Source organism: Scyliorhinus canicula, chromosome 23, assembly GCF_902713615.1.
Source record: "Scyliorhinus canicula chromosome 23, sScyCan1.1, whole genome shotgun sequence".
NCBI lineage: Eukaryota > Metazoa > Chordata > Chondrichthyes > Carcharhiniformes > Scyliorhinidae > Scyliorhinus > Scyliorhinus canicula.
In genome coordinates this window covers 16,077,822-16,101,373 of record NC_052168.1, presented here as the reverse complement: position 1 = coordinate 16,101,373, position 23,552 = coordinate 16,077,822, and the positions used below count along the sequence as shown (strand labels likewise).

Here is a 23,552-nt window from a genome sequence, read left to right as displayed (position 1 = left end):
TAAGTACTCTTAGGCACTTTGAACACAGAAGAGGCACTAGTCTAAGAAAGCTTAACAAATTCCCATCCGGTGAGAGAATCAGAGTTTAATTGTTAAATGAGAGGACTGTACAAGGTGAAACCAATCAGAGTGTAATTATTTGATGAGGACTAGAGAAGTTGATTGGCAAAAGAAGCAATTGAAACATGAGGAAAAACATTTTTAACACAGCAAGTGGTTATGATCTGGAGCTCACAGTCTGACAGTGTGCAGGAGATAGATTCAGTCGTGGCTTTCAAAAGTATTGGACAATTATCTGAGGGGAAAGAAATTGTTGGTCTACAGTGAAAAGGCAGGGGAGTGGGACAAAGGATGTTGGGCGGGATTCTCCAATAATGGGGCTATGTCAAAACACGGACGTTTCACTCTGGACTTTCCTTAAGAAAGTCCAGAGTGATTCTCCTCCCTGCAGAGGGCTAGCAGGACCCCAGAGTGCTCGACGCAGCTCTGGCTGCGGATACGGGGCCCTGCAGTTCCAGTCGGGAGTCCGCGCATGCGCACAGCGGCGGCCTGCAGTAGCCGCCACATGCGACATGCCGGACTCACACGTGGACCACGATGAACGAAGTAGGTCCCCCCCAAAATCGCACTCGTCCGCGGATCGGTACCACCCAATCGTTTGCCTGGCTGTCTGTGAGGCCTCCCCCCTCCCCCTCCAGTGAAGTATTCCCCCCCACCAGGGCTGCCGCGGACTGAGTCCGCAGCTGCCACCGGCCATTCCTGACAGGCAAAACGTGGTTAGAATCACTCCGTCGGGAACTCAGCCAGTTTTCCTGGGAGGATTGCGTGCGGTGACCTCTGTCAATGGCACCCTACACGCGCCGCGTCGACCTCACACGTGCACGCGATTCGCGCCAATTTTCCAGGGACCAGAGAATCGCAGGAGTAGTGTCAGACCGGATTTTGGCGTAAACGCCCATTCTCCGCCTCCGCGCCGCTCGCGTTTTTGGTGCGGAGGCTCGGAGAATCCCGCCCCTGGTTCTTGTAGAGAGTCAGCATGAACAAGATGGGCCAAATGGCCTCCTTCTGTGAGGTCAATCAGAGCTTAATTCCTTAATTGGAAAACGATGCAAGGTGAGGCCAATCAGAGTTTAATTGCTTGATGGGAGAACGGTGTCAAGGTGAGGCCAATCAGAGTTTAATTGCTTGATGGGAGAACGGTGTCAAGGTGAGGCCAATCAGAGTTTAATTGCTCTTCACGCTGCAAGTCAAAATCAAGAATTTTTTTTTTAAATTAAGTTTGATTGCTAGGGTTATATTCTGATATGGGGAGGGGGTCGGTTATCTCATTTGGCAGGATGGCTGGTTCACGATGCGGAGTTCAATTCCCGCACCGGCTGACGTTATTCATGAAAGGTCACACTTTCTCAACTTGGACCTTCGCCTGAGGTGTGGTAACCCTCAGGTTAAATCACCACCAGTCAGCTCTCAATGCAGAGAGCAAGTGGCCCATGGTCCTCTGGGACTGTGGTAACATTTATATTGACCTAATCTAAAAGTTTCAGTGCAAATAAAATATTTTCTATTGTGAGAAAGTTTCTCGTTTCATATCAAATTAAAAGATAGAAATGTGCATAAGATTCAAACACTAAGAAATGTTTGCTTAGGCAGAATTTGCAAATAATGAGCAATATTAAAGAAAAGTGCGAAACAGGAAATGTGTGGGACAGGAAATAGATGAAATAGATCCATGGAAATAGATACTTATTAATATAGATCTACATGTTTCTACCCACACCAAAGCCTCTCTATTCTATATAACTTGTCCCTATGCATCTCTCTGTGCTCAGTATAGCCTCTACATAATGTACAATAGGCCCCGAGAAATCTCGTGTGACCTCTCAATTCTACATTTTATATCTCTTTATATTTTCAGCGTAATATTTCTGTTAAAAACATGTCCTCTATTTCTGGTATAATCTTTCTGTTCTATGTAATGCAACACAGAAGAGGCCATTCAGTCCATCACATCAATGCCGGCACTGTAAGAGTTACTATTAGTCCCACACCCCCGCCTTTTTCCTGTATAGCTGCAAGTGTCCTTTGTCCTCACTTGTTCTATGTAGCCTCTATCACAGTGGGAGGGGGCATGCACATCCCTCCTGGGTTCTGAGTGGGACCCATGAGACATTTTGTTGACCATCGCCCGTGCGCAGGGTCACCACATTCCGTTGATTTCCACCTGTGTCGTTTTTTTTTTCCTGCCGGTATGGCTGAAGTGGTTCGCAGGTAAAGCGAGGTCGAGTGAAGTGAGGAGCGAGCTGAATGCCCACAACATTGACCGTGAGAGCCGTGCGCTCCCTCTGTGTCCAAAGTGTAAATATTAATTTTGTTTTTAACATTTGAGGTTGACGACCGTTGAAAAATGAAAATGAAATGAAAATGGCTTATTGTCACGAGTAGGCTTCAATGAAGTTACTGTGAAAAGCCCCTAGTCACCACATTCCGGCGCCTGTCTGGGGAAGCTGGTACGGGAATTGAACCGTGCTGCTGGCCTGCTTGGTCTGCTGTAAAAGCCAGCGATTTAGCCGAGTGAGCTAAACCAGCCCCTTTCTATTAATATATAAACGATTGAACATTTTCTGTAACTCCTGATGAAATATTCGCCGTTTACCTTATCCATGGGGTCACGGTTGGTGAACGAGTCCGATTTTAATCTTGCGGCCCCCTGAGCCGAAGGAGGGCCATTCGCGCAGCCCACCCACCCGCCTCGGTTGCCCAGCACTGGTCTGTTGTGTACAATGTATCACAGGAACGTTCGAATGAGGCCATTCAGCCCCAAAGCCTGCTCTGCTATTCAATTAGACTGTGGGAAATCTGCCCCTTGACTCCATTTAGTACCATTTTTGATCATTATCTTAGCTCCGTCGACTGACTCCGAATAGAAATTTCTGAAGTTCAAGCTTGAAATTTCAATTGACCAACATCCACAGTGATTTTGGACGGATGGGGGCGGGGGGTGGGGGGGGGGGGGGGGGGGAGGGGGGGGGGTTAGGTTTTACCACCTCTCTGGGTAAAGAAGTGCTTCCTTATTTCACTGCTGAAGGAACAGCACCCATTTCTGAGATCACACCTCGCTTTGCTCTTGGCTTCCCCCCCCCCCTGCAGTCTCTCCACGTCTACCCGACGGAACCTTCGCACGTTTCAGACACCCTTCCTCAGGTCACCCCCTCAATCTTCTCTGCTCGGGGGGGAAGTCAAGCCAGGTTTATGCAGCCTGGTCCTCCCTTATAAGCCCCAGCATCGTCGCACCCCGCCCCCCCCCCCCGCCCCACCCCCACCCTCCCCCCCTCCTCCTCCAATGACACCTTCCTGCAGAGCAGTGCTCAGTCACTCCAGGTTGAGTCTGGATTAAGTCTCTATACATCTGTCTGTAATAAATGCTCAGTGTCACCGCGGTTAAGTACTCTTATACCCCAGATATACCTTTCTTCACTATATACACAGTGCCTTAGAAAGGAACTAAATAACCATTTACATTGACATTCACCGTCAGCACCCCTCACTGGTCAATGGTCAATGTCCCTTTGTAATTACCTGTTCAAATCCAGCACCCCCCTCAATATCATGGCAGGAAACGGCCTCGTTCCCTACTCAATGAGCCCGGGGCCATTGCCAAACCCACTTTAACCTCACCACCTCCGCTGCCAATAATGCCCAGCCACTTTGTACATCGGGCACCATTGGCTTCGAATGTCTATCAACTTTTGGAATCAAACAAATCTCCGATTGGGTTAAGTTAGCCGTTCTCCCACTTACCAAATTCAATTTAATCTCATAGCATACGCCCCCTCCCCTGCGTGCCCCAACCCACTACGCTCCCCCCCCCCCCCCCACACCCACCCACACACATACACACACCCCCACCCCCACCCCATCCCCAGCCGGCCCCTTACCTTTATGGCTACCAGTGGATCTTGGGCTTGTTAGAGAGCCGAGCATGATGAAGGAAGCCTCAGACCGTTGTCGCCTCGCATTGCCACCAGCACCGTTGGATCTCTCTCATCGAGGAGAGAGAGAGAGAGAGAGAGAGAGGAGGAGGGGGGGTGTGGGGGCGGTGGGGTGGAATTGAGAGGGTCTTGCTATCTGTCTCTCTCCCCCTCCCTCTCCAGCTCAGCGTCGATCAGGTTCTTCAGGGTACTATCCAAGATTGAGAACATCAGCACTCGTCTCCTTGTAGTCAAAGCAAGGGGGGGAAGTGGGTGTGGGGGGGGGGGGGAGAATGAAGGTGGTCGATCCTTTTGGGTGGGTGGGTGCAAGGGGGGGGTGGGGTGGAGTGGGGAGGGTGGGGGAGGAAGAAAACGGATAGGAAGTGGGGGGTGGAGGTGGGAAGAAGGAGGGAGGGGGGGGTAGAATGGGCAAAGAGAAAAATCGAATCCAGATCTGGCTCCTATGGCAATATTTCAGATCCTTCACTGCATCCACTCCTAGAATCTCACATTCTTAATCCCCCACATACTGGCAACCCACGGCTTCCTCTCCCTCTCTCTCTCTCTCTCTCTCTGTTGGGGTAAAAAAAAAAGAGAAAGGGAGGGTATTTATTGGAATCATGTCAAGCACACAACACGAAATAGCACAGGAACTTCAGGGCTGTGGGGGGACTGACTGCAATTAAGGCGTCCTCAATACGCCACACACATGCACACACACACAAAAAACCCTCACCCAACAGCCGAAAAAAAATAGCCTCTGCTGCAACCAGAGTATTCCCAGTATCTTCACCTAGGCATTACACATGTTGCAATCGACTTCGCCCAGCGAGAGGGGTGAAGGAAAAGGGGGGCAATTCACCTGGCCCCCCTTTGAGGAGAGGCTTGTCACAACGGCTCAGGGAGAGTTCCTTAAAATACATTCCGAGACACTCTCGCTTTCATGTGTTAAAAGCGAAGGACAGGAATTTTGGAGGGAGGGGGGGGGGGGGGTGAAACGCCACTGCTGGGCTGGGGAGAAAAAAAAAAGGCATATTTGTTTAAAAAAAATAATGGTGTATACTCACAGGAAGAAATGATTGTCTTGCCCTCTCGTTCCTTCTGGGGAGGGTGCTGTGGAAGGCGGGGGGGGGGGGGGTTAGCACTGTGCTTCTTACAGTAACGCTAGTCCAATCTTTCTGGAGCTGAATAAATTCTTCCTTATTAATTCACCCACACACCAAAAATAGACGTTCGAAAATATTCCTTTAGGAAACAAATCACACACACACACACACACACACACAAATGCCAAAACAATGAGGGGGGGGGGGGGGTTGCTGGTGGTGAGGGGGTGAGAAGAAGTCAATTCAACTCACAACCTTGTATTCCAGATGTGAGATGGGTATTATAAATGGCACACACATACACACACACACACACACAAAGTGTGAAAGATGCCACCTCAGTCTCCAGATGCCTCCCTCTTAGATTCATCAAGACACATAAGGATGTGGGAAGGAAGATTTGGAATCTCTGCTGCTGTATTGCTAAGAGACAGGCGGAACAGGCTGCACGTCATGTGCCTGATAGAAGGGTTTGGGTTTTTTACTTGGGAGAGAGATGGGCCTCTAGCACCCCCTGATGCCAGTCGGCTGCTCCTGCGCCAGCCTCCCGGATCAAAGGCTGCCGCCTCGAACTTGGCCACGGCAAGCCCTGGCAAGGCTCCCTCCTCCTCTTCCCCTCTCTGCCCCTCCCCCTTCCCCGCCCTCTGCCCACTGGTTGGGCCACCTGCTGTTCAGCCAAAAGGGACGGTGTGAGTTGAGGATGGTTTGGGAGGGGTTTGGGGGTGGGCGGAAGTGGGGGGGCAGGCAGTGGGGCGGTAGTGTGGGAGGGTTTGCCATCGAAGCCTCGTGGTGGCAGCCCTGACTCCACAGGGCCCAATCTGGGCCCCGGCGGGCTCTGCCACCCCCCCCCCCTTCCCCCCCACCCAGGTGAAGATTGAAAAGTGGGCTCATTGCTTGAAATGAGAGTTCCCTTTGGCTTGGCATGGTGGTGCGCCATCAGGAAATGGCAAGACCCTCGTGCTCAATCTCCTTGCCCTGGGTTAGCCCCTCACGGAGGAGTGGCAATGGGCCAACGTCACCATCGGCCTCAGTCGCCAAAGCTCCGAAATGTTGCCACGTGAGATGGTTTTCCTGTGATGGGCACAGCCGTGGAGGTTGAGGGCAGGATCTAAGTTGGGTGAAACACTTGCCCTGTGGTCTAATTGTCAGCGGGAACTTACCGTTGGTGAATGGTGGCAGGAATTACGTCCACACGGATGAGGTACCTCGAGGGAGTCAGTGTCAAGTGAACCAGTGGCTTGACTCTTCCAATTGGCATTTACCCAGGACAGGTTACTGTTTGTATGGACTGGATGTCTCCCAGAGAGGGTACTGCAGGCGGGTAGGGGGGTGAAGGAAGGAAACTCCAAGTTCACGCTAATGGTGAAGGATCGCACATCACTGGCAAATAGAACAGCAAACCACAGGCCATGAGCTGCGGTGTAACAATGGTATCAGACAACACTCGGACACACAGAACTCCACTTTTAACTGGGCAGGGTGGGGGGGGGGGGGGGTGAGCGGTGAGCGGTGGGCGCCAGGCTCCAACAGGCTTGCCGAAGTGAAGCCTGAATCATTTTGACTCTCAGGACTTGATTAGGTAAGTTCAACCCAACACCCTCCAGATCCTCAACAGTCAACGTGGTGACCACAGGGGGCTGACATCAAGACGCCGACTTAACGTTAGAATTACAATCCCTTCCTTCCTCCCCTCCCTCGCCTATCTCCTTCCAGCCTACCCTCCTCTTCCTTCCATTGTATGCACTCCCTCCATCCATCCTACCTTCCTTCTGCCTCCCCATTTTCACTCCATCCTTTCTTCACTTATTACATCTCTCATTGAGTGTACTTTTTTGTTGTGACCGCCGGTCTTTCATGCTTTGTTGGTCATATAAGTGTGAACTAACATTATTGATCAGAGGGTAGGGGTGGCACGGTGGCACAGTGGTTAGCGTTGCTGCCTCACTGCGCCAGGGACCCGGGTTCAATGATGGCCTCAGGTCACTGTCTGTGCGGAGTCTGCACGTTCTCCCCGTGTCTGCGTGGGTTTCCTCCCACAGTCCAAAGATATACAGGTTAGGTGGATTGGCCACGCTGAATTGTCCCTTAGTGTCCAGGGATGTGCAGGTTAGGTTAAGGGGTGATTGGGATAGGGCGGAGAAGTGGGCTTGAGTGGAGTATTTTTTCAGAGGATCGGTGCAGACTCAATGGGCCGAATGGCCTCCTTCTGCACTGTTGGGATTCTATGATTCTATGATCTGGTGGGTTGTATGATAGGTCACAGGATCTCCAGACAAGCCACGGGTCTCGCTCTAAGTTGTCCAGTCCAACCTCAACTGGAGTATTGTGTCCAGTTCTAGGCAACACACGATGTGAAGGCTTTGGAGATTAGAGTTACCAACCCTCCAGTGTTGGCCTGGAGTCTCCAGGGATTGGAGGTCAATTTCCAGGATACTGCTGTGTGTGTGCGACCCTGGAGAAAAATCACTCGGACATGAAAAAAGGTGCCTTTTTTGGACATTTTATTTGAATCTTTACCAGATATGAAAAGTATTGAAGGTGGATTTAAAACATAAGGTTATTTGGCTGATAGTTAAGCATCTGCCAATTGGGCAATGAGTCGTTTTGCTTTCTAATTGGGGTAGGAAGGTAGTGAGGGCGTCGCAAGGATGGCTGTGTTGGCCGTCTATTGGCTGGAGCATGGGGGGAAAGTCATGTGATGAAATCTCCAGAGATGCTTTAATCACTCTTACGATCCCAACTAGGTTCTCGACCGAAACACCAATATTTTAGTTTATCTTAAGACTGTGCAGAAAGAATGATTCGCTCTGGGAACGATTTCATGAAGAAAATAGAGCTTTGGTATTTCTAAAACAAAACTTTATTAGAAACACAATATTATTTTTTTCAATTTTGCACCCAAAATAGAACAGTTTACAATTACCCCTTAACACTACTACTCAATTTTCCATTAAACAGCAAGAAAAGAAACTTACACCTCTCAATCCAGTTTAAAAATCAGCAGAGCATAGAGTAATACTTCTGGCTCTGGTTAGAACCCCTTCAGACTCTGGCTGAAGATCTTCAATTAGCTGCTTCATCAGCGTTGTTTCAGCCTCCTGCTGCTCTTCAAACAAGACTGCTCTGCTTTTAAAATGTTATTACTTTTTTTTAAACTCTCCAACTGGGGAAGTAAACTGCTTTTACTTGCGGTATATCAGAAACAAGAGGGGCCAGATTAATTTTCACTTCTAAAAATCTTTCTCCAAACTGCCTCTCTCCACAGCTTCTCAAAATGTCTCTCTGCCTTCCTTGGCTCTACCCAGCAATGACCTCATCTCCCCAAGCTGAGAAACATATTACGTCTGCAGGTTGCAACGCACTTTAACTCCCCAATGACTCTCCCACAGTCAAATATCCTGGACTGAAAAGCACATTCCTTCATCAATTTCACCTTCTGGCTGCTAAAAACACCCAGGCCTTGCAAAACAGAATTCTTTATTTTAAAAAAACATGACCACAGCAGTCAAACGCATTCTAACCCAGGCTTTTAACCCTTAAATTGCCCGATACTTAGAATCTAATGTTCCTCACATCTTCCAGTCGCCACATCACATTTGACTTATTAGTGAGGGTGCAGTAAAGGTCCTCGAGAATGGTTCTTGGAATGAGCCACGTAGGTAGATTGGAGGACCTGGATCTGTCCTCCTTGGAGGAGAGAAGGTTTAGAGGAGAGTTGATGGAGATGGGGAGGAGCTGCCGGACAGAGAAACTGGCCAGAATGATCCCAGGATCAGAAAACACCAATTTCTTTTAAGGTGATTAACAAAAGAAGCAATGATGAAACAAGAAAACATTTTGTGCAACTAGTGGCTCGGGTCGAGAATGCACTGCCTGAGAGCTTAGTGAGGGCAGATACAATCTGAGCCTTCAAAAGAGAATGAGGTAATTATCTGGAGAGAAAGGCTTTGCGAGGCATATAAGGGAAAGTGGAATGAGGGAGTTGCTCTTGCAGAGACCAGGCACTGACAAGATGGGCCGAATGGCTTCCTTCAGTCCTGTAACTGTCACATGATTCTTTTTTAAAAATAAATTTAGTGTATCCAATTAATTTTTTTCCAATTAAGGGGCAATTTAGCATGGCCAATCCACCTACCCTGCACATCTTTGGGTTGTGGGGACGAAACCCACGCAAACACAGGGATAATGTGCAAACTCCACATGGACAGTGAACCAGAGCCGGGATCGAACCTGGGACCTCGACGCCGTGAAGCAGTCATATGATTCTTCACGCATAAATGTATCCGGCCTGTGCCTTCTACCCAACTCATTGAAGTCACAAGGTTAGGCACAGAATGACTGAAAATACATTCTGCACTTTACACAAAAGGGGTAGAATCTGCATCTATATTGAACTCTTCACAACATTTCAAAGCCTTTCTCAGCCAAGAGCATACTCAGCGCCAGGGACCCGGGTTCAATTCCAACCTCGGATGACTGTGTGGAGTTTGCGCATTCTCCCTGGGTCTGCGTGGGGTTCCTCCGGGTGCTCCGGTTGCCTCCCACAGTCCAAAGCTTTGCAGGTTAGGTGGAATGGCCACGATAAAATTGCCCCTAAGTGTCTAAAGATGTGTAGGTTAGGTAGGGTTGCGGGGATAGGGCAGGGGAGCCAGCCTAGTAGGGTGTTCTTTCTGAGGGTCGGTGCAGACTCGAGGGGCCGAATGGTGTCTCCCTGCACTGTAGGAATTCCACGATTCTATGACGGCACTTCCGACTGTGCCGCTCTCCCTCAGTACTACACCAGCCCAGATCTTGGGCGCAACTTCTCGAGAGGGGAACTTGAATGCATGATAAAGAGACAAGCGTGCTATCCACTGAGACACTATATTAGGCAAAGAGTAGTATTGAAATAATTCACAATGACCAACAAAGACAGGTGGTTTATGTAACAACATCTCCTGCAGCTCACACAGTACAATTTTACTCTTCCATATCTTTTTATATCTGCTCAAAGTTTCACAGCCTGCACCTTGCCTGATTCTATCGGTTTGTCTTAAATTAATTATACCCTCCAGCCTAGTTTAACTCCAGCACCTACCATGCCGCAGAGTGATGCCTAGGGAGCTGCTAATTGAATAATATTGTCACATTTCCCTTTCTTTCAAACAAATAATTCTTTTTTTAAAAACCTTGAAACTATTCCGTCCTCTTTAAAATCCTCCTTGCCAATAGTCCTTCTCAAATTCATCGTTTATTGGCGATGATGGCGGAGGTGATTTCTCTGTGGCTACGTGAGATTTCTGACTTGCAGGTTTTGCTGTCGATTGTTTGCTCCCAGGCCCTTTGACCAAAGTGGGTTGACAGGTGGCGCAGGAGATGCAAGCTGCCTGCGTCTCAAGCACTGCAACTCAATGCATTCACCACGCGCCGCATGCGGCTAATTGGAGATGCAGCCCTTGCTAATTGCAATTCTGACGGACAACGTTTTTAAAAATGCGCAATTGTCTCTATCGTTGGGCTGTGTGAACTCTAACCTCATCCGCACGGCAAGAGCATGTGGAACTCAACCTTTGCTGGTAACGGTGTGCGAGCGTGTTTTCTTTCTCCCCCGATAACGCTACCCTTGGATTTGGATTTGTTTATTGTCACATGTGCCAAGGTACAGTGAAAAGTTTTTTTTTGCGAGCAGCTCAACAGATCATTAAGCACGTGGCAAGAAAAGGAAATAAAAGAAAATACATAATAGGGCAACACAAGGTACACAACGTAATTAGATAACACCGGCAACGGGTGAAGCCTACAGGGACTGATTTAGCTCAGTGGGCTAAACAACTGGCTTGTAATGCAGAATAAGGCCAGCAATGTGGGTTCAATTCCTATACCAGCCTTCCCCGAACAGGTGCTGGAATGTGGAGACTAGGGGCTTTTCACAGTAACTTCATTGAAGCCTACTTATGACAATAAGTGATTATTATTATAGTATTAATCAGGTCAGTCCAAAAGAGGGTGGTTTAGGAATCTGTTAACAGTGGGGAAGAAGCTGTTTTTGAGTCTGTTTGTGCGTGTTCTCAGACTTTTGTATCTCCTGCCCGATGGAAGAAGTTGGAAGAGTGAGTAAGTAAGGTGGGAGGGGGTCTTTGATTATGCTGCCCGCTTTCCCCAGGCAGTGGGAGGTGTAGATAGAGTCAATGGATGGGAAGTGGGCTCGCGTGATGGACTGGGCTGTGTTCACGACTCTCTGAAGTTTCATACAGTGTTGGACCGAGCAGTTGCCATACCAGGCTGTGATTCAGCCCGATAGGATGCTTTCTATACTGCATCTGTAAAAGTTGGTAAGAGTTAATTAAGAGTTAATGTGGACATATCCTCTCTCAAAACTGGCAACCCGACGCCGGAATTTGGGTTTGGCCAGGTTTCGGATCAGGCACTTTGGGCAGTGGATGGTTTGGCCCAATCCGGAAAGGCTAGGGTCAAGGTTCGCTTGGAGGGGCATCACGATGGCGCAGTGGGTAGCCCTGCTGCCTCACGGCGTGAGGTCCCAGGTTCGATCCCGGCTCTGGGTCACTGTCCGTGTGGAGTTTGCACATTCTCCCCGTGTCTGGGTGGGTTTCGCCCCCACAACCCAAAGATGTGTAGTGTAGGTGGATTGGCCACGCTAAATTGCCCCTTAATTGGAAAAAATGAATTGGGTCCTCTAAATTAAAATAGTTCGCTTGGAGCACGGGAGTATACTGGAGCAGAGGCGGCAAAGCAGATAACAAGTCCAGCACCTTGTAATGCCGAACCAAATTATCCAGCGAAGTTCATTTTAATTGAGTAAAATGTTTTAAAATGTATGGCACCTTCCAAAAATGTCCGTTTTTTGGACAATTCCGTATTTTAGACAGACAGCATTGAGAGAGTATTCCTGCAATTGTGAACGTTTTACCTCCGTGATTACTGAATGTTGGTGGGTATTGGCTAAAGTGATCATACATACATGAAGTGTATTTATCCTGTGTAAGGGTCCTTCCTGTTCATTCCTTTATTTTCCCCTTTCTTTTATTTTGCTGTTGCATTTTTGAACTTTGGATGACGAATGGATATGTCTTGTTGAAGGAAAGTAGCCTGTAAGAAGCATGTACCTTTAATTCAAACAGAAGAATCCGGAAGGCTGTGTTGGTTTGAACTGGTGATTGCAGACGCCCGGTATCAGTGGGGACTCGGTTTGATTGATTTGGCTGGTGGCCAATGAATGGGCCAAAAGGCTGTGTTTTGCCCAGTAACAGGTGGTGATTGGATATTATTGCACTGGGAGGCTTTTCAGAGTCCTAGGGTTCCAATTTGGTTTCAGTTTTGATTCTCGCAGCCTGGTGTCACAACAATCCGGTGTGTAGATAGTTTCTATTAAAATGTGGCTCAACCTGTGGTTGAAACAGCTATAGTCACTTCTGTAGCTAGTCAACAATTGGAAGAAATACTTGTTAAATCCAGCTCATTCTTTCCAGAAGGCCATTGTGAGGAATGACTTTCTTTCCTCCGGGCGGCGCTCTCTTGAGACTGCAGAGACCTAAAGTCAAACCATGAGCTGAGGGCCCAGTTTGTAGGGAAATTAGGGGCGGGATTCTCCGCCCCACCAGCCCCATTTTCCAGTGCCGTGCAACACCCGGTGGCAGCGGGATTCTCTGTTCCTGCAGCCGGCCAATGGGGTTTCCCGGTGTGGCCACCCCACGCCGTCGGGAAACCTGCGAGCATTGATGTGCTGCCGGCGAAGCAGAGGGTCCTGCAGGTCTCTCTCCAGAAAGCCTGCTGCCTGCGAGTGCTGTGTTTTCTAAACTACAGGGACCCTGAATGAATGAAAGAAGACCATTACCAGCTGTAAACCAGAGACTTTAATGATCAAGCTTGCTGTGAAGAAAGTGTGATCAAAGAACCACCATCTTTTGACTTTTATCCTTATTATTCTTTTACCCCTTTCCACCCCTCTGTGTTTGTCTGCCTTGTGTGTGTGGGTAGAGTGTGGGACAGTTAAAGTGGGTAGTAGGTATTAGCTTGTGGTTAACTAGTTGTAGTTACTGCATATTTCCTTGTTAGAAATAGCCAGTAATTGTGTTTAAACTTACAAACCTGGTGACTGTAATTAGGGGCCAGCCAAGGGCCAACGGCTTCGTGTTTTTTTCCAAAGAATTATTGGATAATTCACTTGTGTTGTGACCTCGCGGCCCGTGGGTCTGGATTTGACCGTGCACTAGCCCAGGGTGTCATAACAATCCAGTGTGTATATAGTTTCTACTAAAATGTGGCTCAACCAGCAGTTGAAGCAGCGTTGTCATAGTCACTTCTGTAGCTATTCAACAAATGGAAGAAAAACGCGTCGGAGCAGCTCGAGTTTGGCAGCTCCAAGCCTCCGTCCCAATGTGGCAGGAGTCAACACTTCACATCGACAGAAGACATTACCTTCGAGGACATTACCAAGGCCCTCAAAAAGTTTCATCACGACTTGAATTTTTTTTCCCTCTGTTCATTAGGTGTGAGTGTCCATCCCTAATTGCCCTTGAACTGAGTGGCTTGCTAGGCCATTTCAGAGTCAACCGCATTGCTGTGGATCTGGGGGTCATACGTAGGTCAAACCAGACTAGGAAAGGACCGTTTTTTACAACAATCGACAATGGTTTCATTATCATCATTAGACTATTAATTTTTATTGAATTCAAATTTCCCCATTTGCCTTGGTGAGATTCAAACCTGGGATTACCCGGGGTCTCTGAATTGCTAGCACAGCGACAATACCGCTACACCACTTCCTCCCCATATATATCATCATTGTGTCAGGGTGTTAAGAAATGGATCTACAGCCAGAGTTGAGGTACAGATTAGACATGATCCAGACTGATCCCTCAGATGGTGAGACCAACATAGGAGGAGAGATTGAATTGGTTAGGATTGTATTAACTGGAGTTCAGAAGAATGAGGGGGGGGTCTCATAGAAACCCATAAAATTCTAACAGGACGAGACACGGTAGATGCAGGAAGAATGTTCCCGACAGTCGGCATGTCCAGAACCAGGGTGTAATGTTCTTGTTGGATGGCCTGATTTATTACAAGAACACTTGTAGTTAAAGTTAAAAATGATTTATTAACATTAACTGGGGGTAAACTATATACAAGACAACAGATGAACAACAGCAAAATCATGCACATGCAAGCTCTCTCTTTTACTTCCTCCATCCAGTGTCGGGTCAGCTGACTTTACATTCACTTATATACTAGTAAGACTCCTTGTGGTCGGTCAGTGAATTACAACACAACCATGATATCACTACACAGGGGTCACAGTCCGAGATTACGGGGTAGACCATTTAGGACAGAGGTGAGGAGACGTTTAGAACATAGAACATAGAACAGTACAGCACAGAACAGGCCCTTCGGCCCTCGATGTTGTGCCGAGCCATGATCACCCTACTCAAACCCACGTATCCACCCTATACCCGTAACCCAACAACCCCCCCCCCCCTTAACCTTACTTTTATTAGGACACTACGGGCAATTTAGCATGGCCAATCCACCTAACCCGCACATCTTTGGACTGTGGGAGGAAAACGGAGCACCCGGAGGAAACCCACGCACACAGAGGGAGGATGTGCAGACTCCACACAGACAGTGACCCAGCCGGGAATCGAACCTGGGACCCTGGAGCTGTGAAGCATTTATGCTAACCACCATGCTACCCTGCTGCCCCTAGGTTAGGATTGTATTAACTGGAGTTCAGAAGAATGAGGGGGGGGGATCTCATAGAAACCTATAAAATTCTAACAGGACGAGACATGGTAGATGCAGGAAGAATGTTCCCGACAGTCGGCATGTCCAGAACCAGGGTGTAATGTTCTTGTTGGATGGCCTGATTTATTACAAGAACACTTGTAGTTAAAGTTAAAAATGATTTATTAACATTAACTGGGGGTAAACTATATACAAGACAACAGATGAACAACAGCAAAATCATGCACATGCAAGCTCTCTCTTTTACTTCCTCCATCCAGTGTCGGGTCAGCTGACTTTACATTCACTTATATACTAGTGAGACTCCTTGTGGTCGGTCAGTGAATTACAACACAACCATGATATCACTACACAGGGGTCACAGTCCGAGATTACGGGGTAGACCATTTAGGACAGACGTGAGGAGATGTTTCTTCAACCAGAGAGTGGTGAGTCTGTGCAATTAATTATCACGGGAATGAGTTGAGGCCAAAATATTTGTTTTTAAGAAACTGTTTGATGTAGCACTTAGGGCGAAGGGGATCAAAGGATGTGGGGGGAAAGGCTACTGAAGTTGGATGATCAGCCATGATCATAATGAATGGCGGAGCAGGCTCGAAGGGCCAAATGGCCTCCTCCTGCTTCTATTTTCTACATTTCTATCATCCAACTGAACATCAGCACAGCATGGAGGGGCTGAATGGCCTCCTCCTGTCTGCTTGTTCATTCATTTGTACAACTCTTTTGGAGCTAGTGCAAAGCCCAATGTTAGGCATACTCACTGATATCTCTTTGTTCGCCAATTGTTCGCCAGACATTTTTGGTGATATCTCTGTTCACAATATGGAACTCGGGCGCGATTCTCCGCCCCCCACGCCGGGTGGGAGAATAGCAGGAGGGCCTCCCGAAATTTTTCACGCCCTCCCGCTATTCTCCCCCCCCCCCCCCCCCACGCCTGACCCACGCCACGAATCGCCGCTCGCCGTTTTTTACGGCGAGCGGCAATTCTCCGAGGCCGATGGGCCGAGCGGCCGGGCCTTCACGCCCGTTTCAACACGGCAGCAAACAACCTGCTCGCTGCCGTCGTGAAACGGGCGTCAGATGCCCGTTTGGGGCATCTGGGGGCCCGATTGGCACGGCAATACCACGGCCGTGCCAAGGGGGGCAAAGGCCCGTGATCGGTGCCCACCGATCGCGGGCCGTGCGTCCGTAACGGACGGACTCTTTTCCCTCCGCCGCCCCACAAGATCAAGCCGCCACGTCTTGCGGGGGGGCTGAGTGAAAAGACGCCAACTGCGCATGCGCGGGTTGGCGTTGTCCAACCTGCGCATGCGCGGCCGACATTGTCGGCCGCGTCAGCCGGCGTGACGCTTGACGTGCGGCCTTGATGACCGTCGTCAAGGCCGTACCGCCGTGACACACGGGGCCGCGCTCCTAGCCCCACCCGGGGGGGAGAATCGGCCCCGGAAGTGGGCGTGAAGGCTGCCGTGGGTCACGGCCTGTCCCACGGCAGCCTTTATGATTCTCCGCATTTTGTTTTTTATTTATTTATTCACAGGAAGTGGGCATCGCTGACGAAGCCAGCATTTATCGCCCATCCCTAAATGCCATTGGAAAGGTGGCTTGCAATGCTTCTGATACATTTCAGGACCGACTGAATAGTTCACAGACCAATGACAGTCAGCCTACCTTTACTTCCACGGAGCTAGAAATCAGGAATCCACTTTCCCTCACTCCCAAGAGCCACCTTGACTCGCTCTCACCTCTGGGTTAGAAATTTGGGAATTGAAGTCAATGAAAAATAACTTTGGGAGGAGTGTGAAGTGAAATGTTCAAGCTTCACCGCCTGCCCAAGGCAACTTTCACCCCCATTGACTTTCAACCCAAAACAAAATCTTCAATGTTAAATGCCACACACTGACATAGCTCTCACAGTACTTCTAAGAGCAAAATAAGCTCAACTATAATCAGGTCACGTTCTCTGGATTTTCTACCAGATTCATTCTTCCCACTCACTTTCTAAAATGTACCGGCTGTTCCGTCATAGCTGAATTGTGTAGCTTGAGCTGCCACCTCCACATCCACTATGAGGTGGCGGGGTTTGTTAACCTTACAAGACTAAGGGCACCAGATGAATCCTTTGTGGCAGTCATCACTGATGTATTATGCTGTATATATATGGGTTTTATGGTAAGGCCCCTGTCCTACAGGTACGGCTGTAGATCCCTGCCTGCTGGCTCCGCCCAGTAGGCGGAGTATAAATATGTGTGCTCCCCGTACAGCAGCTATTTTGTCAGCTGCTGTAGGAGGCCACACATCTCTGTAATAAAGCCTCGATTACATTCTACTCTCGTCTCGTCGTAATTGATAGTGCATCAATTTATTACACAGAGATTTTTCAGAGATGGACCTCCGCATCAAGCCGGATCGCCTGCAGCTGCATCCTCAAGCAGACAACGCCAAAAAAGACTTAGAACATTGGCTAGCCTGTTTTGAAACTTACATCGGGTCTGCGCCAGACCCAATCCCAGAAGCTCCAGATTCACCTTCACCCCACTTCAAGGAGGATTCTGGGGTGCGCCATCGAGTCAGGGCCTTGGAGACAATTAGGTCAGAATTTGAATAGAGAGAGCGAGAATGAGGTAGCGCTGAACATTATGTCTTTTCAAAATGGAGTCTGTAGTCAGACTGAATGCTGGGTAAAATTATGCTAATTTAACAATGATGGTTTAGAGAAGCAAAGGATTCCTTACAGGGGCTTAAAGGCACTAAGACCACTGGCTTGGAAATGGATTGTGAAGTGGGAAGTAAAAGTGACCTGTCTGATGTGACCTGTGTGCAAATCTTTATCTCAAAGACCTGACTAAATGAGTGCCATTTATGCTCTCAATCTTCCTTCATGGGATTTCTACAAGCTACCGAGTGAATACATTTACCCCCTCGTGCCAATTATCGAAGAAGTTAGACAATAAAGCCATGACCCAACAATGATTTATAAACCTTCAAATTATTGTCAGCATTAAAAAAAAGATCTGCGACACGAACCTGAACTAAGGGGTGGCACAATGGCACAGTGGTTAACACTGCTGTCTCACGGCGCCAGGGACCCGGGTTCAATTCCAACCTTGGGTGGATGTCTGTGCGGAGTTTTCACGTCCTCCCCCGGTGTCTGCGTGGGTTTCCTCCGGGTGCTCCGGTTTGCTCCCGTGCTAAATTGGCCGTGCTAAATTGCCCCTTAGCATCCAAGGGCTAGGTGGGGTGACGGGGCTACAGGAATAGGCCTGGGGAGCCAGTCTAGGTAGGGTGCTCTTTTACAGGGACGGTGCATACTCGATGAGCCAAATGACCGTCTGCCGTGTCGGGTCTCTATGATTCTATTAAACTTAGAGCTGAGAGCTGGAGAGTCTCTTATTATAGGCGAGGCAGTGGTGTAATGGTATAGTCACTGGATTAGTAATCCAGCGACCCAGGGGACCTGGGTTCAAATCCCTTGCTGGCAGATTTGAATTCAATACAAATCTGGAATTAAAAGTCAATTGTCGCAGAAACCCATCTGGTCCACGAATGTACTTTAAGGAAGGAAATCTGCTGTCCTTACCTGGTCTGGCCTACATGTGGCCCCAGATCCACAAACATGTGGCTGACTTGGCCCAGCAAGCCACTCGGCCTCAAGGAAAATGGGGGCAATAAATATTGGCCCAGCCAGCGATGCTCACGTCCCCAGCTCCGACAAATAAAATGAAACAGCATTAATTTTCAAACTTCCCTCAGTTCTCTTGACCAATTTGAGCGATGTGATGTCAATCACCTCACACAGCCCTGTTGGTATCTCCTGGGGATCTCCAAATCAGTGAAGCACCAAGACAAGTGACCCCCCCCAGGAGGCCTTCAGGCCTTGTAGCAAAAGCCCATTTATCCCCACCATTCGATCTAGCCACAGACTCCATTTTGAACCGAGATATAAGGTAGGTACCGGATTTTGTTTGTTCCTTCGTGGGATGTGAGTATCACTGACCAGCAATTATTGCCCATCCCTAATTGCCCCTTGAGGAGGAGGCGGTGAGACACCTTCTTGAACCCGCTGCCGTCCATGTGGTGTAGGTACACCCACAGTGCTGTTAGGAAGGGTGTTCCAGGATTTTGATGCAGCAACAGTTGAGGCAAGGCAAGATAGTTTCAAGTCAAGATGGTGTGATTTGAGCTGCCTGACTGTCGTTGGAGCTGTACTCATCCAAGTGGAGAAAATTCCATCACTTTCAGATGGTGCACAGGCTTTGGGGAGTCAGGTGGTGAGTTACTCTTTGCAGAATTCCCAGCCATTGACCCGCTCTCCAGCCACAGTATTTATATCCATAGAATGCCCACAGTGCCAAAGGAGACCACTCGGCCCATCGAGTCTGCACCGACCCTCCGAAAGAGTGCCCCACCTAGGCCCACTCCCCCGCCCCAGCCCCGCAACCCCACACAACCTGCAGATCTTTGGACACTAAGAGGTAATTTTTAGGGTTGGTCAAGTTAAGTTCCTGGTCAACGGAGAGCTCCAGGGTCTTAATTATGGGGCATGAACTGCTTCATCATCTGAGGAATCAACACTGGGCAATCATCAACATGCACCCCCGCGTCTGACCTTACCGGGAGAGAAGCGGAGGCAGCTGAAGATAAGACCATAAGACGTAGGAGCAGAAGTAGGCCATTCGGCCCATCGAGTCTGCTCCGCCATTCAATGCGATCATGATCGCCCTGTAATGATGATCCCCCAACTCCACTTTCCCGCCTTGTCCCCACAACCCTCGTTTCCCTCACTGACTGAAAATCTGTCTTATCTCAGCCTCGAACATACCAAACGGCCCAGCCCCCACACCCTGTGCGGTGAAGAATTCCACACATTCATCACCCTCTACGAGAAGAAATTTTTCCTCATCTCTATCTTGAATGGTTGACCCCCTCAGTTGGGTCTAGGGGCACTGCTTCCTCAAGAGTAAGGGCCAGCTCTTTCTGTAGACCTTTGGTTTCCTCTCTCTCGCTCTCTCTCTCTCGTCGAATTGGCAGCGGGAACCACGCCTCTAAGGCTCCCAACTACCCCAACGCTCATTTAATCGCTGAGCTGCCGCGTTTGGGGTGGACACCCCACTCCCAAGACCTGTCGGCAGCTCCGCTGCACCAACAGCGCCACCAGTTGTGCTGGTCACTGCCAGTATTGCAGTGCGGCCTGGCCAGAGTATGGGAGATGGATCCTGCGGAGATGGGTAAGTTGGGCAGCATTGGGAGGGGGGGGGGGGGGTCTCAGGGCGGGGACTGCCCACTTGCCGTGATGCCCGAACCTTATCAGGGGGAGCTGGAAGGACCCAATGACACAGGCGCCTTCTCCTCTGAATTTGTCTGCCGGTGGGAGAAGGACATTAAATCCCACCCACGGTCTCCCTCTCCCTCGCTCTCTCACACATAGGTCGTTTCTGTTTCCAAACACAATTTTAATCATATATCAGTAACGAGTATCTGAAAGCTTCTCCGAAAGCATAACCCTGGATAAATCCGGTTTGCGACCTTTATTTCTTCAACTGAATACACTGCTCGGTAAATACTTCTTTTATCTGAGGTTAATCTCAAATCATCATAAATTTCTGCACTTTCCTTCAGTTACTAACTCGGATGTTAACAGTTTCAACACCAATAATAGGAAAGGCTGTTCCAATTTTTAACCCCTTCTTTTCTGGACCATGGTTCTCTGTGGAAAATTCCAGTTTCATGTTGACTGTTTGCTCACCGGTTGATGTCGTTCGCTGGTGTCAATTCGTTCATGGCAATACGAGCCAGCAGCTTTTAATTTTAGCACTTCCGACACCAGTACTGATTTATTTCGCGACATACCCACGTGGTTTTATTACTGCTCCGATCTGAAGCACAAGCCCTCTAACTATTGCTTTCCTTCCCTGAACGACCCAGTGTAAATCAGGCAGTGTGGAGTCACATGTAGGCCAGACCGGGCAAGGACGGCAGATTTCCTTCCCGAAAGGACATTAGTGAACCAGATGGGTTTCTACAACAATCGACAATGGGTTTCATGGTCGTTGTTAGGCTTTTAATGCCAGATTTTTATTAAATTCAAATTTCACCATCGGCAGTGGCGGGATTTGAACCTGGGTCCCCAGAGCATTACTCCGGGTCTCTGGTTTACCCATCCAGTAACTATGTCACCTCCTTCCGATTCGAGCCTATCTTCATCTACATCTGTCATCGTAACCCTCAGTTCTTTTCTCCCTCCTCAGCTTGTTATTCCCCCCCCCCACACACCCCCTCCCCCCACACCCCTCCCCCCCCACCCTCCCCCCCACCCCTCCCCCCCACCCCTCCCCCCTCCCCCCCACCCCTCCCCCTCCCCCCCCACCCCTCCCCCCTCCCCCCACCCCCTCCCCCCCTCCCCCCCCCACCCCTCCCCCCTCCCCCCCACCCCTCCCCCCTCTCCCCTCCACCCCTCCCCCCTCCCCCCACCCCTCCCACCCTCCCCCACCCCTCCCCCCTCCCCCCCACCCCTCCCCCCACCCCTCCCCCCACCCCTCCCCCCTCCCCCCCACCCCCCCCCCCCTCACCCCCCACCACCACTTGAACTCATCAATATTATTCACTTCCACCACTTCCAGTGGCGGCGAGTTCCACATTCCCACCGCTCTCTGAGTGAGGAACCTTCTTCTGAATTCCCGATTGGATTTCTTGGCAACTGTCCCATCCCAGTGGCCTCTAACTCTGCTCGAGGAGAAACGTGTTCTCTCTGCACTCACTCCATCAAAGCCACTTCGAGACCCAGGGGGTGCGTGACTGGGAGGGGAACCTCCAGGTGGTGATGACCCCCCCATGCTACCCTTGTCCTCGTTGGTTGGCGGAGGTCACGGTTTGCTGCAGAGGCGGGGAGCTTCTGACTGAGCCGGGGTTCACTCAGACTGGTGTCCTTTTGCCATGGGCGATCCCATTCTCTGGTGAATTCCAGGCCGGGTGACTTAGAAAATAGGCACCTTTGGGCGTTTCATGATGTTGAAGGCACTACATAAATGCACATTCTTGTTTTATTATAACACCGACAACCACATAATTTTAAAAAACACTATTTCCGTTTTTACATAGAATTTACAGTGCAAAAGGAGGCCATTCGGCACATCAAGCCTGCACCGGCTCCTGGAAAGAGCACCCTACCCAAGATTAACACCTCCACCCTATCCCCATAACCCAGTAACCCCACCCAACACTAAGGGCAATTTTGGACACTAAGGGCAATTTATCATGGCCAATCCCACCTAACCTGCACATCTTTGGACTGTGGGAGGAAACCGGAGCACCCGGAGGAAACCCACGCACACACGGGGAGGATGTGCAGACTCCGCACAGACAGTGACCCAAGCCGGAATCGAACCTGGGACCCTGGAGCTGTGAAGCGATTGTGCTATCCACAATGCTACCGTGCTGCCCCTAACTTGTCAGCTAACATGCTCCAGGGAATGCCTAACAAGTAAAAAGAGGGCAGAGGACTCAAAGTCCCCCTGATGGGTGGCACGGTGGCACAGTGGTTAGCACTACTGCCTCACAGCGCCAGGGACCAGGGTTCAATTCCGGCCTCGGGTGATTGCGTGGCGTTTGCGTGTCTACGTGGGTTTCGGTGCTCCGGTTTCCTCCCACAGTCCAAAGATGCGCAGGTTAAGTGGATTGGCCCTGCTAAGTTGCCCCTTAGTGTCCAGGGATGTACAGGTTAGGTAGGGAATGGGGTGGGGGTGGAGGGGGGGAGGGATTAGGCCCAGGCAAGGTCCTCTCGGTAGGGTGGGTGCAGACTCGATCGACCGAATGACCTCCTCTGCCAAGTAGGGATTGCCCGGTTTCTATGGTTTCTGATGCCCCCGGTACAGGCAGATAAGAGGAAGATCGGAGTCCTACCCAGACATAACCTACTTTAAATCCACGGATAGTTACCCTTAATATTCTGTGCACATCCATTGATCTCTTAGTTATATCAAAAATAGTAACAGGTTACTCTGTTATGGTTGGGTTGTCTTGGGAATCATTGTGGATGTATTATTTCAGTAAAAGATCTGACTGGAAGCAAAGGTTACATAAGTAACTATCTACAAGGTTACCATAGACCATAGAACAGTACAGCACAGAACAGGCCCTTCGGCCCTCGATGTTGTGCCGAGCAATGATCACCCTACTCAAACCCACGTATCCACCCTATACCCGTAACCCAACAATCCCCCCATTAACCTTACACTACGGGCAATTTAGCATGGCCAATCCACCTAACCCGCACATCTTTGGACTGTGGGAGGAAACCAGAGCACCCGGAGGAAACCCACGCAGACACGGGGAGGACGTGCAGACTCCGCACAGACAGTGACCCAGCCGGGAATCGAACCTGGGACCCTGGAGCTGTGAAGCATTTATGCTAACCACCATGCTACCGTGCATGCCCACGGTTACAGAACATCAGGACTGCTTCTCTCATGGGCACTTCTCAGTCCATTCTCTCTGAGAGGGACATCACTATCACTCGCGGCGATGGTGGCTTTGAGGCCCTGTCACTGCAGGCTTCGTGATCACAAGCTTTAGGCGAAGGGATTTTCTGTTTTCATTTCAGATTTCCAGCAACCTGCAGCATTTTACTTTCATTCATGAATCCCTGGGCGCCCAGGCTCAGATCTCTGCCTGACCAGCGGTGGAATTCAAATTAAATTTTAGTAAATCTGGAATATAAAGCTCGCCTCAGTGACGGTGGCCGTGG

At 49.5% G+C, this 23,552-nt stretch overlaps 1 protein-coding gene across 1 annotated transcript in view; it reads right to left on the bottom strand.

Moving 5' to 3' along the window:
• LOC119956525 (glutamate receptor ionotropic, NMDA 2B-like) overlaps positions 1 to 4,080 on the bottom strand; it is a 579,238-nt gene extending 575,158 nt beyond the window's left edge. Inside the window, exon 1 of the mRNA XM_038783815.1 lies at positions 3,936 to 4,080. The gene's annotated coding sequence lies outside the window, so the exon portion shown is untranslated. The remainder of the gene's footprint in view (positions 1 to 3,935) is intronic.
• Between the last annotated feature and the right edge of the window lie 19,472 nt (positions 4,081 to 23,552).